This window comes from Choloepus didactylus, chromosome Y, assembly GCF_015220235.1.
Source record: "Choloepus didactylus isolate mChoDid1 chromosome Y, mChoDid1.pri, whole genome shotgun sequence".
NCBI classification, from domain to species: Eukaryota; Metazoa; Chordata; class Mammalia; order Pilosa; family Megalonychidae; genus Choloepus; species Choloepus didactylus.
In genome coordinates, this window is record NC_051335.1 from 34800133 (window position 1) to 34813685 (window position 13553).

General features: G+C 46.0%; 1 pseudogene; it reads left to right on the top strand.

Annotated features, from left to right (window-relative positions):
• The first annotated feature begins 768 nt into the window (after positions 1–768).
• LOC119524093 overlaps positions 769–13553 on the top strand; it is a 46992-nt pseudogene continuing 34207 nt past the window's right edge.

Below are 13553 nucleotides of genomic sequence, written 5' to 3' on the forward strand. Positions count from 1 at the left end.
CTGTTCCAAGAACTGCAAAGGGTAAATTTCACTCAAGGCATATATGATCAGTGTGGAAGGAGTGGATTCATAAACAAAACCCAGGGTTGTGTTAGAAAGGAGGAAGGGAGAAATGCATTCTAGGCAGGAAATCAATAATACCCACTCCATCTGAGCAGACATTTCTAAGTGGTATAAGTTAGGAAATCTATTAGAGAAGGGCAATGTGATTGAGTAATTCAGAGCCTGTAAAAAGATAGGTAGACTTGTGCATATTGTTTTACCATTCTATGCCTCAGGTTCTTCATCTGTACCTACCTCACAAGGATGTGTGAGAATTCGTTCATTTACAAACACATAGGCATGACTATGTGTTGGGCAGTATTCTAGTAGGAACTACTGTGGTCAACAAGAGAATTCCCTGTCAGAGAAAGCTTGCTTTTCAGGGTATGTGTGTGTATTTGCATTGGGAAATGGAGATAAACATTGGGAGAAAACCTAAAAATATAATTTCAGGTAATAATAAGTACTGTAAAGAAGGGAGAGTGGGTAAGAGGAGGTGTTTGAGAGACAGTGTGCACCTGGCAGGTGGAGACGTGAGGCAAGGTGAGCAGACCCTGGGAGTTGGACTGTAACGATGGGTGGGGGTGGGGATAAGACCATGCCGGGCCTTCTGGCCTCATTGAGAGATTCCAGTTTTATTCTGCACCTGCCTGGAAGCCGCTGGCAAGTTTTGAACAGAGGCATGAGCGGATCCGATTTATGATGAACAAGGTCACTCTGGCCACTATGCAGAGAATAGAATGCAGAAAGACAGGGGAGACGCAGGAGGGGGGTGGCAAGGAGCCACTGCCTCTCAAGGCTCTGACCTCACAGCACCAGGGAGCCTGCCTTGCCGTGTGCATTCAAGCAGGTTGGGGTGAGTGGGAACCCCCACTTCCCTGGTTCCACAGTAACATGTGCGGTACTTCAGAGGTGACATCCTGGCCACTTTTTCCCCCTTTCCCTTTCTCCTCCCCAAGGGTGAAGTAGTGACTGATGGGTGGGACTTTAACGAAGGCACTGAGCCTAACCCTCTGGTGCAGCCCCCTCCTCCCTTTCTGCTCGGGGGGGTCAGTCTGTCCTCAGCAAGTTACAAGAACACTTTTATGATGTGCTCCCCGCCAAGCAGAGAGGGGTCTGACCCAAGGAGAAAGCTGGGCATTGGCCAGCTATGCTGACACCTGGGTAGGCTCATCTTTGGAATTTGGGGGAGGGTCTGACAAGCCCGCTGTGACTGCCCATCTCAGCTAAGGCTTCCAACCCAGGTTGCATCAAGAATCGAGCCATTACTTCCGTCTGCAGTTGTCTGAGCTCAGGCGTCTCCCTCTCTCGTTCAGAACTCCATAGGGGGAGTTGCACCCTGAAATCCCAACTCTGAGCTAGTGCTGTGGTCATCACCATGACCACGACTTCCTAGGGTCCAGATGCCCTGGCCTGGCCCATGGAGGGTTTGGCTTGAGCATCGCTTAGGCCCTTGCTGCCCCAGCTGTGACCCAGGGACCAGGGCAGTGGCACCACCTGGGAGCTTGTTGGAGACACAGTTTCTGAGGCCTGCTGCAGACCCTTTCAATCAGAATCTGCATTTTAACAAGACTCCTGGGGGATTCATAGGCACTTGACCATGTGAGATGCACTGTAAATGTAGTGTTTCCCTGTCAAGACTCTGTCAAACTAAGTTGGTTAATTTTGGAAACCCTGAAACTACTTTGACATTAATATCTGGGAGCAAATTGTTAGTAAAGGACTAATGTACTATGCAGCACGGATAATCCCTGTTTTGGTTTGCTAGGCTGCTGGATGCAGATACCATACAATGAGTTGGTATTACCAATGGGAATTTATTTGCTCATAGTTTGAGGCCATGAGAATGTCCAAATCAAGGCATCATCAAGGTGATGCTTTCTTTCCAAAGACCAGCTGCTGGTGTTCCTGGGCTCCTCTGCCACACGGCAAGGCAAACAGCAGCATCTGCTGGTCTCTCCCTGTTCTTCCAGGTTTCATGGCTTTTGTTCTCTTATAAAGGACTCCTGTAATAGGACTAAGACCTGCCCTGGGCCATGCCTTAACTGAAGTAACCTCATGAAAAGATCCTGCTTACAAGAGGTTTACACCCGTAAGAATGGATTAGCTTTAAGAACATGATTTTCTGGGGTACATACAGGTCCAAACCACCATATACCCGTACCTTGGATTCAGCCTGAGACAAATCTCAAGCAAACATTAGAGCTGTTGTATTATGATAGACTAATACACAGAGGTGAGTTTGCTGGCTCTCCCCTGATTGAGCAGTCTCACAATGCCTTCCTGATTACTGACCTTGCTAAGTGAAGCCTCCCCTGCCCCTCAGCCCAGATCCTGGCTTGGCAGCTGCTGTCTCCCAAGTGCCATCTCTTGCTCTCCACTGTAGGAAATTGTGCCAGCCTTACTTATTGTAATCAACAGAGCAGCCAGCACACTGCCTTTTGTGGAAGCCAGAGGAGGAAGGGGAAATGCAAGCCTTAGCCACTCCCACCTTAGGAACTGGGGTTCCCTCAGAGGTCTCCTTACTTTGCCCCCCTGGGTGGCTTCTTGATGCTCCCCAAGTGGGGCCACCAACTTAGAACAAATCCTGTGACATATGAATTATTATCACAGCCATTTTACTAACCAGCTGAAGGGGTGGGACTCAGAGAGGCTAAGAGGATAGCTTAAGGCCAGTCAGCTGGTGAGAGAGCAGGACTAAATCATAGTAGTATCTGACTCAAGATTTCATCCTCCTACCATTGGGCTACAGCTCAGGCCACTTCCTGCCGTGTCGTCCACTCTCAGAGAAGGACACTTTCAAAAACAGACGGCAGCCTTCTCAAGGTTGAAGGGCTTGGAGAGTTTCAGTTGCACATATCTTTGTGTGTGTGAATGCTTTCCTCAGCAACCCCTCAGATTGATAGAGCTCACATCCGTAATTACTTCCTTATAGGTGTGCTGACCTCTGCCTCTTGGTCTCTCCCAAAATACCCACAGCAGACACCAGGATTGGCCCTTGAGTGTCTCTAAGGGAGTGGCTCCCCACAAAAGGTGAGAAACATGCTTCTAGTAATGCCAAAAAGATGACAACCGTTAGGGCTTTCTGTGGAGAGCCGTCTCCCGGGACGGGCATAGCGCATGCGCTGTAAACCTGCTCCAAAGTCCCCCCGCCCATCGAGTGGTGCCAAGATGGCGCCCACATCCTGCTTCCGGCTTCTGATGTATGTAACCACCCGCTGTATTCACCAATCATGCTTGTGTGCGTAGCGTTAGCCCATTGGATACACGCAAGGTTTATAAGAAAGTTCCCGGGCAAAGCTCGGGGAGACAGCCCACAAGGAGCCGTACCTGACGGCCGCATCGAGGTTGTTCTCCCCCGAGGTGTCTCGCCCCGGGTGGAACCTGTAAAGATGATGATTGCCTAGTCCCATTAAAAGTTCATCTGCTTTACCACCGCGAGTCCTGAGTGATCACAAGTGCTCCGGGTAAGACGTTGTCCGCACCCTCTCTCCCCTTATCTCTCTGGTCCCCATCGCCGGCCGACCGAGGACTCGAGGCGGGGCGGAGAAAGCGCCGGACAAGTGGTGGCCCGTACGGGGAACCTCATTCGCGTTCCCCTCGACCCGACGGAGACGTGCTCCCGGGATCCGTGGTTTGACCTCCGCGACTGATCACCGCGAGAAGGTAAGCACCCCCTTTCCATACGAGGACTAGGGCCCGTGGGCGTTCAGGTAGCCCCGGGGACTCGGAAGAGCTCTCCGAGTGATTAAGAGATAGTGCCGACTGCAAGCATGGGGCAGTCTGAAAGCTCACCCCTATTAACCCCCTTAAAGACCCTTTTGAAACAGCGGGGTATCTCAATTAAGAGAAGTTCTCTCCAGCGATTTCTTGATGATGTGGCCACTTTTGCCCCCTAGTTTCCTTGTTCTGGCAGCCTTAATCTGCCCTCTTGGATGAAACTTGGTCGTGATATAGACCGAGCGCGCCAAACGGGTGTCTGTTTGGACCCGATTCTAGTCCTTATATGGGAGACTGTTAAGGGCCATATCGCTCCCTCCACGTCACAGTGGAAAGGCCCTGACCCGGTGCTCGGCTGGGCCGGAGGCTCTGTTTGTGTTTTTCCCCAGGAACCAGGACGTCAACCAGTGTGGGTTCCGGAAAGACTGGTGGGAACCGTGGCATCACCTGGGGAGGCCGGGGAGCAGCTGTCAAAAACGCCAACGAATATACGGCCTGGGCCATTGGACCAAGCCTCCGGCCTTCAGGGACTTGAGAACATTAGGGAATTGAAGCCTGTTAGTTTCGACCTTTCCACACTGGGCGAGACTGTAAAAAATCTGTGGGACCAAGTCACCTCTTGGTTCTCTTGGCCCAATTTGACTAATTGGATTCTCTTGATGGTGGGACTATTGGTGGGATTAGTCATTGTTAAATCTTTGCTAGAACGCCTGTTTCAAGCGCGGCAGTACCGTGTTACCACTATGATGGCTATGTCCTCCACCTTTGATACCCCCAACAGCGACCATTCTGATGGCCATACCCCATCCTGGCCGCCTCGGGCGGGGCACTCGGGAGCGAGGTTTGTAGCTAAGCGCGCAGCTGTGTCCCGGGTATAACGGGCGACGCCAGCAGTCATAATTTTTGTCTCAGGTAGGTCCCTAAGGCAGAGTCATAGTTGTGGCCAGACTTGACTCTAGCCAATGCATAGGGACGCCTAGTGACGCCTCCGACTCTGGTTAATGCTATCCCTGCCCCCGCCTTTGTCCCCCAGTTGCAAGGCAAAGCACTGCAGGGAGAGTCATGTTGTTTCCAGCTCACGGACTCTCCTGTCTCCATATGAGGTGAGCATTCTGGTCGGTGCTAGAGGCTCCGCCGCTAAATGGCTGAGACCTAGTCCAGACTCCCCAAAGCACCGGAACAAATTGTGAGCCATCTGGGTTCACGGGAGCACACTCATCACTGGGGACACTGGGTCGATATAAATAATAAAGGGGGAGATGTGGAGAGCCGTCTCCCGGGACGGGCATAGCGCATGCGCTGTAAACCTGCTCCAAAGTCCCCCCGCCCATCGAGTGGTGCCAAGATGGCGCCCACATCCTGCTTCCGGCTTCTGATGTATGTAACCACCCGCTGTATTCACCAATCATGCTTGTGTGCGTAGCGTTAGCCCATTGGATACACGCAAGGTTTATAAGAAAGTTCCCGGGCAAAGCTCGGGGAGACAGCCCACAAGGAGCCGTACCTGACGGCCGCATCGAGGTTGTTCTCCCCCGAGGTGTCTCGCCCCGGGTGGAACCTGTAAAGATGATGATTGCCTAGTCCCATTAAAAGTTCATCTGCTTTACCACCGCGAGTCCTGAGTGATCACAAGTGCTCCGGGTAAGACGTTGTCCGCACCCTCTCTCCCCTTATCTCTCTGGTCCCCATCGCCGGCCTACCGAGGACTCGAGGCGGGGCGGGGCGGCGCCGGACAGCTTTCCAATTCCGAATCCATCACAAGGAGGCTTGCACAGTGTTTCACTCAGCACACCCTGTCCCCTTCCCGGTTACAGCTTTTCCCCAAATACTTTCTCTGTGTATGGAACAAATGAAGCTGGGTCAGAACTTTCTTCTCCTTGTAAGGTCACTGACACCTGTTGCCTTGTTAATTGCACATTGTCACCTTCATATCATGGGCACCTCACAGGAATTAAAAATCCATCCCAAAACTCTTAATCAGCCTCATCAAATAATTATTCAGTATACAAGTAGATTGGGCAACTTGGAGTGTAATTAACCTACTGTTAATTGACCTCCTGGACTGGTCAAGTACAAAAGCCCCAACCTGTCCTGGAAAACTGCCAAAGCCCTGTTCATGGGGTGGCCAGTGGCCAGGGCCTCATCAAAGGGAAAGGCCACAGGCTCAGTCTCAGTTTCAGTTGCTGCTGCTGGAGGCAGGACAGGAAGGACCCTCAGAGACCAGCCAGCTGAGACCCCACATTTTACATTTGAAAAACCAGGATCCTGGCATAGGAATGACTTGTTCATAATCTTGTGGCTGGTCAAGCTGCCCTGTCTCAGAAGTCAGGTGAAAGATTTTGCAGTTTCTCAGTGCTCTTGGGGGAGAGGTAGAAGAGCTGGTAGCAGTCAGATTCCATGCCAAATTCTGAACGAGGTCCTCACCTGGGAGAATGACTTTGGGGGTTAGAAGTCTTTAAGCAAGGCTTTTAGGGCTATGGGAGAGTTTTGTTTTCTCTCTTTTTCTCTCTCTCTCTAAATGACTTTCATTCCTCCCTGAGCCTAAGGCTGTAACCTTCAAGCCATGATTCCCAGACTCGTATGGTCAGGCTTTATGGCTAATTCTAGATTCACTGAGTGCTGACACATGAGAATAGTCATTTCAAACCTCTAACCACTTGGTAACACATGGTGGCATGTTCCCACAGCTGCCCACTTGCTTAGACCTACCAGCTCTGAGATCTCCTACCAAGTAGAGCCCTACAAATCACACAATGAAGTGGGAAATTCTCAAAAGATGGGAATATCTAGTAGTCCTTGCTCTTTGCCCAGCACTTGGGCCAATTTTTCATTCCCAGTGCCCACAACAGTCAACCCTGTACATAGGTTGAAATAATAAACTGCCAGATAAAGCTGATTTCACCATGCCATAACTTCTACCTGCTCCTACCTAAGCTGCCTTCCCTCTCGGGAATGGGGCTCACCCCATCAGGACCCCTTGCACATTCTGGGAGCCCACTTGGGCAACATGCTTACAACTAGAGTAGATACCAAAGATAACGATACCTTGTCCCTGCCCTAAAGGAGGTCATAGTCTAGAAGTAAAGATGGCAGACCACAATGGATCACAACTCTGGAATAGGTGCTAGATGAAGGGGTATGAAAAGTTCTCAAGGGATCATGGTGAAAGGATCTCTTCATTTCCCTGGAGCAATCAGGAAAGGAGGCACAAAGGAGTGGACCTCTAAGCTAGGCCTGGAGTAATGGGTGAGAGTTCAGTTGGGGGGATTAGAAAGGCAGTTCTGGTGGCGGGACTAGTAAGAAGAAAGGCACAGTGGCAGTATAGTGGAAGGCACACTCAGAGAATTGCCAGGAGTCCTGTCTGTCAGCAGTGCAAGGTAGAATAGGGGTGGGGAATGTGGCAGGGAATGAGAATAATAAGGGGATGGAACTGAGTGCTTGCCTTTTCTGATCCTGTATTCTGGTTAGTTATTACTGCACAACAAACTACCCCAAAACTCAGTGGCTTAAAGCAACAGCCATTTTACAATATCCCAGAGTTCTATGATTTAGGAGTTTAGGCAGGGCTCCACTGGGTGATTCTTGTACCCACATGACCCTCATTAACAGAGATCACTCAGGGGCACTCAGCTAGTTGGTGGGCTGGTCCGGAGGTCCCACCACAGCCTCACTTGCATGTCTGGTGTCTTGGTGTGGATGGCTGGAAGGCTGGGCTCGGCTGGGACTGATCACCTGAGCACCTGCCTGTGACCTCACCAGCATGGTGCCCTCAGGGTGATTGGACTTCTTGTGTGGCAGCTCAGAGTTTCAAAAGCTAACGTTCCAGCAATCCAGGTGGAATATGCAAGGCCTTTAAGGACCCAGCCATGAAAGTCACATAGTATCATTTTCCCAGGACTCTATTGGTCAAATGTCATAAACATGCCCAGATTCAAGCGGAAAGTGGGTAGACGATTTAAACCTCCAGAGTCTGCCTTACCACAATCAACCAGCCACGGAAGTATCCAGAGTTTTCCTAACTCTTGAGTCTCTCAACTTTAAGGACCAAAAGCCATGGGAGCTGAACCAAGAAGCTCATTCATTCCAGGGAGCCTGCTCTTGGAGGGCAGAATAAAGGAGCCCCAGAACATAACCTTTCCTTGCAGACCTGGCCACATCTCGTTTTCTGGTGGCCAGAAAAGAAAGTGGTAACTAACTCTTACAGCATCTTTTAAGCACCATTAGAAGGGATAAAAAAGTTGGTAACCCACTATAGGGAAAACACCTTGCCCTGGGAATCCGACATTTACTCTCTGAGGAACAATAGACAAATCTGTTTTCCTCTCCAGGCTTTACTTCTTTATCTACGCAGTGGTGATGAGTCATACAATCTATTTATGGCAGTAAAAATAGAACCTATACTATATTGCTCAGAGGCAGTAATATCCATTTACTGAAATCCAGAGGCTCTAGAACTGTGATCTTTGTTCCTGCTGAAAATACTGATAATTGTGCTCTTAGCATTCTCATGACTAATTGTTGCAGTGTTCCTACCTCTCCTTTGCTTGCCCATATGCCTTCCAGTCTTCCTTTGAGAATACCCCTTCCATATGACTCCCTTAAATGCAAGCTGAAGTTGTTTGTTCTCTCATGTACCTCATCTACTTCATGTACCTCGAGGTCCAGAAATGGTAGTAGTGTCATTTTTGCTCCAGATCATGGAGCAAAAATCATCCAGAACATGATTCCTCCAACTTCTTGCAAAGAAAAAACAAAAAGAATTACAAAACCTGCAATTGATACCATGCTCCATCTTTCCTGAACTCCCAGTTCCTTAACCTTCTTATTTCCAAAAACCCTCTCCTCATTTCACTTCAGCCACTCTCTCCCACAGTCACATCATAGACTGTGTCGTTTCCTATTATTGTCCAACCTTCAGAACCAGTGATTCAAGTATCCCACTCTCTGACCACAAAATCCTTTCTTTCTCGACTGATGCTGGCTCTACACCATATTTCGGACTCACAAACCACTGATTCCTTTGTCTGCCCCAATCTGTCAGCCCTTTCCCTCATCTGTCTTTCTCCTTACCCTATTTGTGTTGCATGGCTCAGCAGTTCAGTTAAATCCTTCCCAGTGCCATGCCTAAACTCTCTTTCCTCTCATTTTTTCCCCACCCAACTCATTGGGCCTGAAGTTCAGCAGCTGAATATGCTGGAGAAAGTTACATATAAAGAAGGTTGATTCCATTCTAAATTCATGATTATTAACCTTAAGCAGCCCTACCTCAGTCCCTGGCAGTTCTATCATATGCTTCTGGCCAACATACCCTCCCAATTATCCACAGCAACTTTTGCAAAAATCTGCTATCTTCAAACCTCTCACCCCCTCAACCACTCAGCATAGGACCTAACTTCCTAATACTCACACATACACAAAATAGAAACCATCAGAAGGATATTTCCCTAATTTCTCAATGTCAAACCTATAAAACTACCTACGTCAGCACCCATTTGTACCTGTTCCTTTCATCTACATTAGAGTAGATGATCATATTTCTGTCTTGGTTAAATCCCTCTCCCCTTGCTTTAAATCACACTAGGTCCCAATTTCTCATGACATTACTTTATCAATTATCCCTTCTCTTTCCTATATGTTCAGCTGTGGCCTCTTGTCTGGAATTTGACTAGTGGTACAGTTGGAGATGTGCTGACTTGGCTAGTCTGTTGTATACTTTTACTAGAAGCAAGTACAGTGTACTGCTAGAGCATAGTGGTTTAGAACAGTGTTGTTCAAAGTGGCTGCATGGGATTAATCTGTTTTGGTGTGAGAAAGAAAACACCTTCATGGCTGCCTGCCAATATTTTGAGCAGTACTGCAGTTCATGGGTGGCAAGTTAATTGGCACATTTTTCTTATAGTTTTAATGAGATATAATTCAGTTACCATAAAAGTCGTCTTTTTAATGTGTACACCTTAGTGATTTGGGTATATTCACAGAGCTTTGCTACCATCACCACCACCTGATTCCAGAACATTTTCATTACCCCGTAAAGAAACCCTATTCCCATTATCGGTCATTCCCCATTTTAACCTCAACTGTATTTTCAGTCCCAGACAAATACTAAACTACTTTCTGACTCCCATCGATAGGCCTATTTTGTATATTTCATATAAACATAATCATATAATATGTGACTTAGTGTGGCTGGCTTCTTTCACTAAGCATGTTTTTGAGGTTCATCCATGTTGTATCTATACTCCATTTCTTTTTATAGCTGATTAACGTTCTGTTATATGGCTACAAAATTTTGTTTATCCATTTGTCAATTGATGGACATTTGGATTACTTCCACTTTTTGTATCTTATGAACAATGCTGCTTTGAACACTCATGTACAAGTTTTTGTGTGGACATATATTTTCTTTTCCCTTGTGTAGATACTTAAGAGTGGAATTGCTAGGTCATATGGAAATTCTATGTTTAGCCTTTTGAGGAATTGTCAAACTGTTTCCCAAAGTGAATGCACCATTTTACAATCCCATCAGCAATGCATGAAGGCTCCAATATCTCCACATTCTCACCAACACATAGAATGGGAGAAATATTTACAAATCATAAATCTAGAATTGTATCCAGAATATAAAAACAACTTTTGCAATTAAAAAGATAAATAATTTAAAAATGGACAAAGGATCTGAATAGATATCTCCCCGAGAATGATATGCAAATAGGCAATAAGCTTATGAAAAGATGCTCAACATCATTAGCCATCAGGGAAATGCAAATGAAAATCACAATGAGAAATCATGTCACACCCATTAGGATGGCTAAAGTAAAAAAATATATCATCCAATTTTAACTCAACTAACCCTCACAAAGTAGATAAGTGCCTCAAAAAGTTTCCTGCAATGAAATAGCATATTGAAGATAACACTAACAATGCAATCATGAATGACAAGAAAATGGCACCACTGAAATGTCAAATAATCTAGGAATACGCCTTTTGTAGGCTACATGACAAGCTAATCAGATGTGAAAAGAAATTGGCAAAAAATTGAGATTATCAAGACTATATGCAATTTGATATTAAATCACTATTGTTAATGAGGAACCTAGCACTAAATGTTTATTATGCCTTGAAAAATTAACTAATGACAGGGTAAAGCCTTTGGGATTTGTAACATATTTACAGGTATTATTTAACTCACCTTTATCTTATCCTTTTTAAAATTCTATCTGTAAATACATTTTATAATATAGATATATAATATGTTCATAATATAGATAATTAGTACCTGGTGTATGTATGTAATCTATAAATAGATATTCCTAAACTGAGGATGCATGCTCAAAAAATTTTAACTGATAAACTGGGCAATCACAAAAGTTTAAAGACTACTGTCCCAGAGCACAGATGTGGACTTATATCCTTGCTGAACCCCTTTTTACCCAGTTGACTTGAACAAGTTACTTAGCCACTCTCAGCTTCACTCCTCATCTGAAAAATGGGAATACTGATAACATCTACCTCATGGAGTTGTGAAAATCAAATGACATAATGTACATTGAACAGCACAGTATCTGTTTATGGTACATTCTCAATAAGTATCACATTGATGATGAGGAGGATTAATTCTTTCAAGGTAACAGAGAGGAATTACAGCCTAACAAAATAACAAACAGAATTGAATATGAGCCCTGATTGACCTTTGGCCCCACAGGATGTCCAGTATCAGTGCTGCCCTCTCACCTATGTCCTGTCTACTACTTTGTTCTCATCTTCCCTCCAAGGTTCCTCATCAGTTTTAGAGTTTCCAAACTTCATTCTTTCTGGCTCACCAGAGGAAAGGGAAAAGCACCTGTTACTTTATTAGGCAGAGCAATTTAATTTTCGTTGATCTTGCCTCTTCCACCTCCATTGTGCCCACTGGCTCCGTGTCTCATGGCTATGTGGTCTTAATAAGATGATTTTAAAAACAGATTTTTTCCAATAAAACTCAGCCTTCCTCCAGAGCCAACACACTCAAACTGCAGCCAGCTCTTAAAATAACAATTATATTCCTCCCACCATGAATGAACAAATAAATAATTGAATGACTGAGCCACCTTCTCTCCTTGCTGGAAGTCCTCATGGCCTCCTCCTTTCCAATCAAGTAAGCAGCCTTATTCTGTTACCTTTCAGGTCCCCTAGGAGCTGTCCTTCCTCATTCTGCCAACTCAAGCTGATTTGATTTCCTTCAGCTCTCTTCATGTCACTCAGGGCATTGATAGGGGTGGGGGGTGAGGGGGTGGTAATGAAGACTGTCCAGTTTATAGAGGAGGAAGTAACAGGATGTGGTGGCTTTAACTGTGTTTCAGGGAATAAGAGCTTCATGGTGTGGGTTTCAGTTTTCCTCTGTGTGCCGGTTTGGGTATATTATGTCCTCCGGAAAAGCCATATCCCTTAATGCAATCTTGTGGGGGCAGACGGATCAGTCTGCTGATTAGGGTGGAACCTCTGATTGAATTATTTCCATGGAGGTGTGGGCCCCGCCCATTCAGGGTGGGTCTTAATTAAATCTCGAGTCCTATAAGAGAGCTCACAGACAGAAGGAGCACAGAGCTGCTGAGAGAGACTTTTGGAGCCACTTGGGGGCTGATAGAGATGCTCAGAGATGCTTGTAGATGCAGACAGAAGGACGTTTGGAGATGCTAAGATGAAGCCCAGAGTTTGCCCTAGAGAAACTAAGAGAGGATCTCCAGACACTTAGAGAGAAATGCCCTGGGAGAAAGAAGCAAGGATGCACAGGAGCTGAGAGAGAGGAGCTGAAACACAACCCAGGAGCAAAAGAATAGCAGACGCCAGCCCCATGCCTTCCCAGCTGACAGGAGTGTTCTGGAGGCCATCAGCCATTCTTTAGTGGAGGTATCCTCTTGTTGATGCCTTAGTTTGGAAACTTTTATGGCCTTAGAACTGTAACTTTGTAACCAAATAACCCCCCTTTATAAAAGCCAATCCATTTCTGGTATTTTGTAGAATGGCAGCATTAGCAAACCGTAACACTCTGTAAATGAAGGATAGAACCAGATTAGAGAGGGAGCTTTGCAAACCATATATCCTATCCCAAAATTTCTCACTTGCCTCCTTGTGCTCCCATCCCCAAATCACCCCTCAAATATTCACTCTAGTGGAGGTTCACCACCTTGGTGATTCACGGATCCTGATGAGGAGTGCTTTATATTCTGCTGGTGTGGTGGTATAGGAAAAGGGTTAAATTCTACCGAATTCTATTATCTGTGAGTTAAACCAGAAACAGGAAGGTTCAGTGACTTAAAATTGGCCACCCACAGTGGGTATCCCTGGATGGGGAAATTAGAGTAGTTGTTATTTTCATCTTTTACATTTTTATACTTTCAAAACTTACATAGCTCTCTTGTGATTTTCTAATAAGTCACCATATACTAGCAAGTGTAATATTCAGGATGTATCCTTATATATACAGTCTGATCTCACTTTTGCACAGACATTTGTGTGTATATATAAGAAAATATCTGAAAAGAAAAGAGCCCAGAATGCAACAGGATTTTTCTCTGAGTGGTGGGATTGTGGTGATTTTGTTTACTTTCTCCAAACTTGTTGACATGCTCTACAATTTTTACAGTAAGCACTATTTTTTAAGCAGGGAAAAAGACATCATTTTAATATTAAACCAAAAATCCCTGCTTTGCTACCAAGAGGTTATCAAATGGACTCCATCCCTACCCCACCTTCTACCCCCTCCTCAGCAATGAGTTCAGATCCAGTGTCTTCCTGTTTGGTGGTAGCTGTTA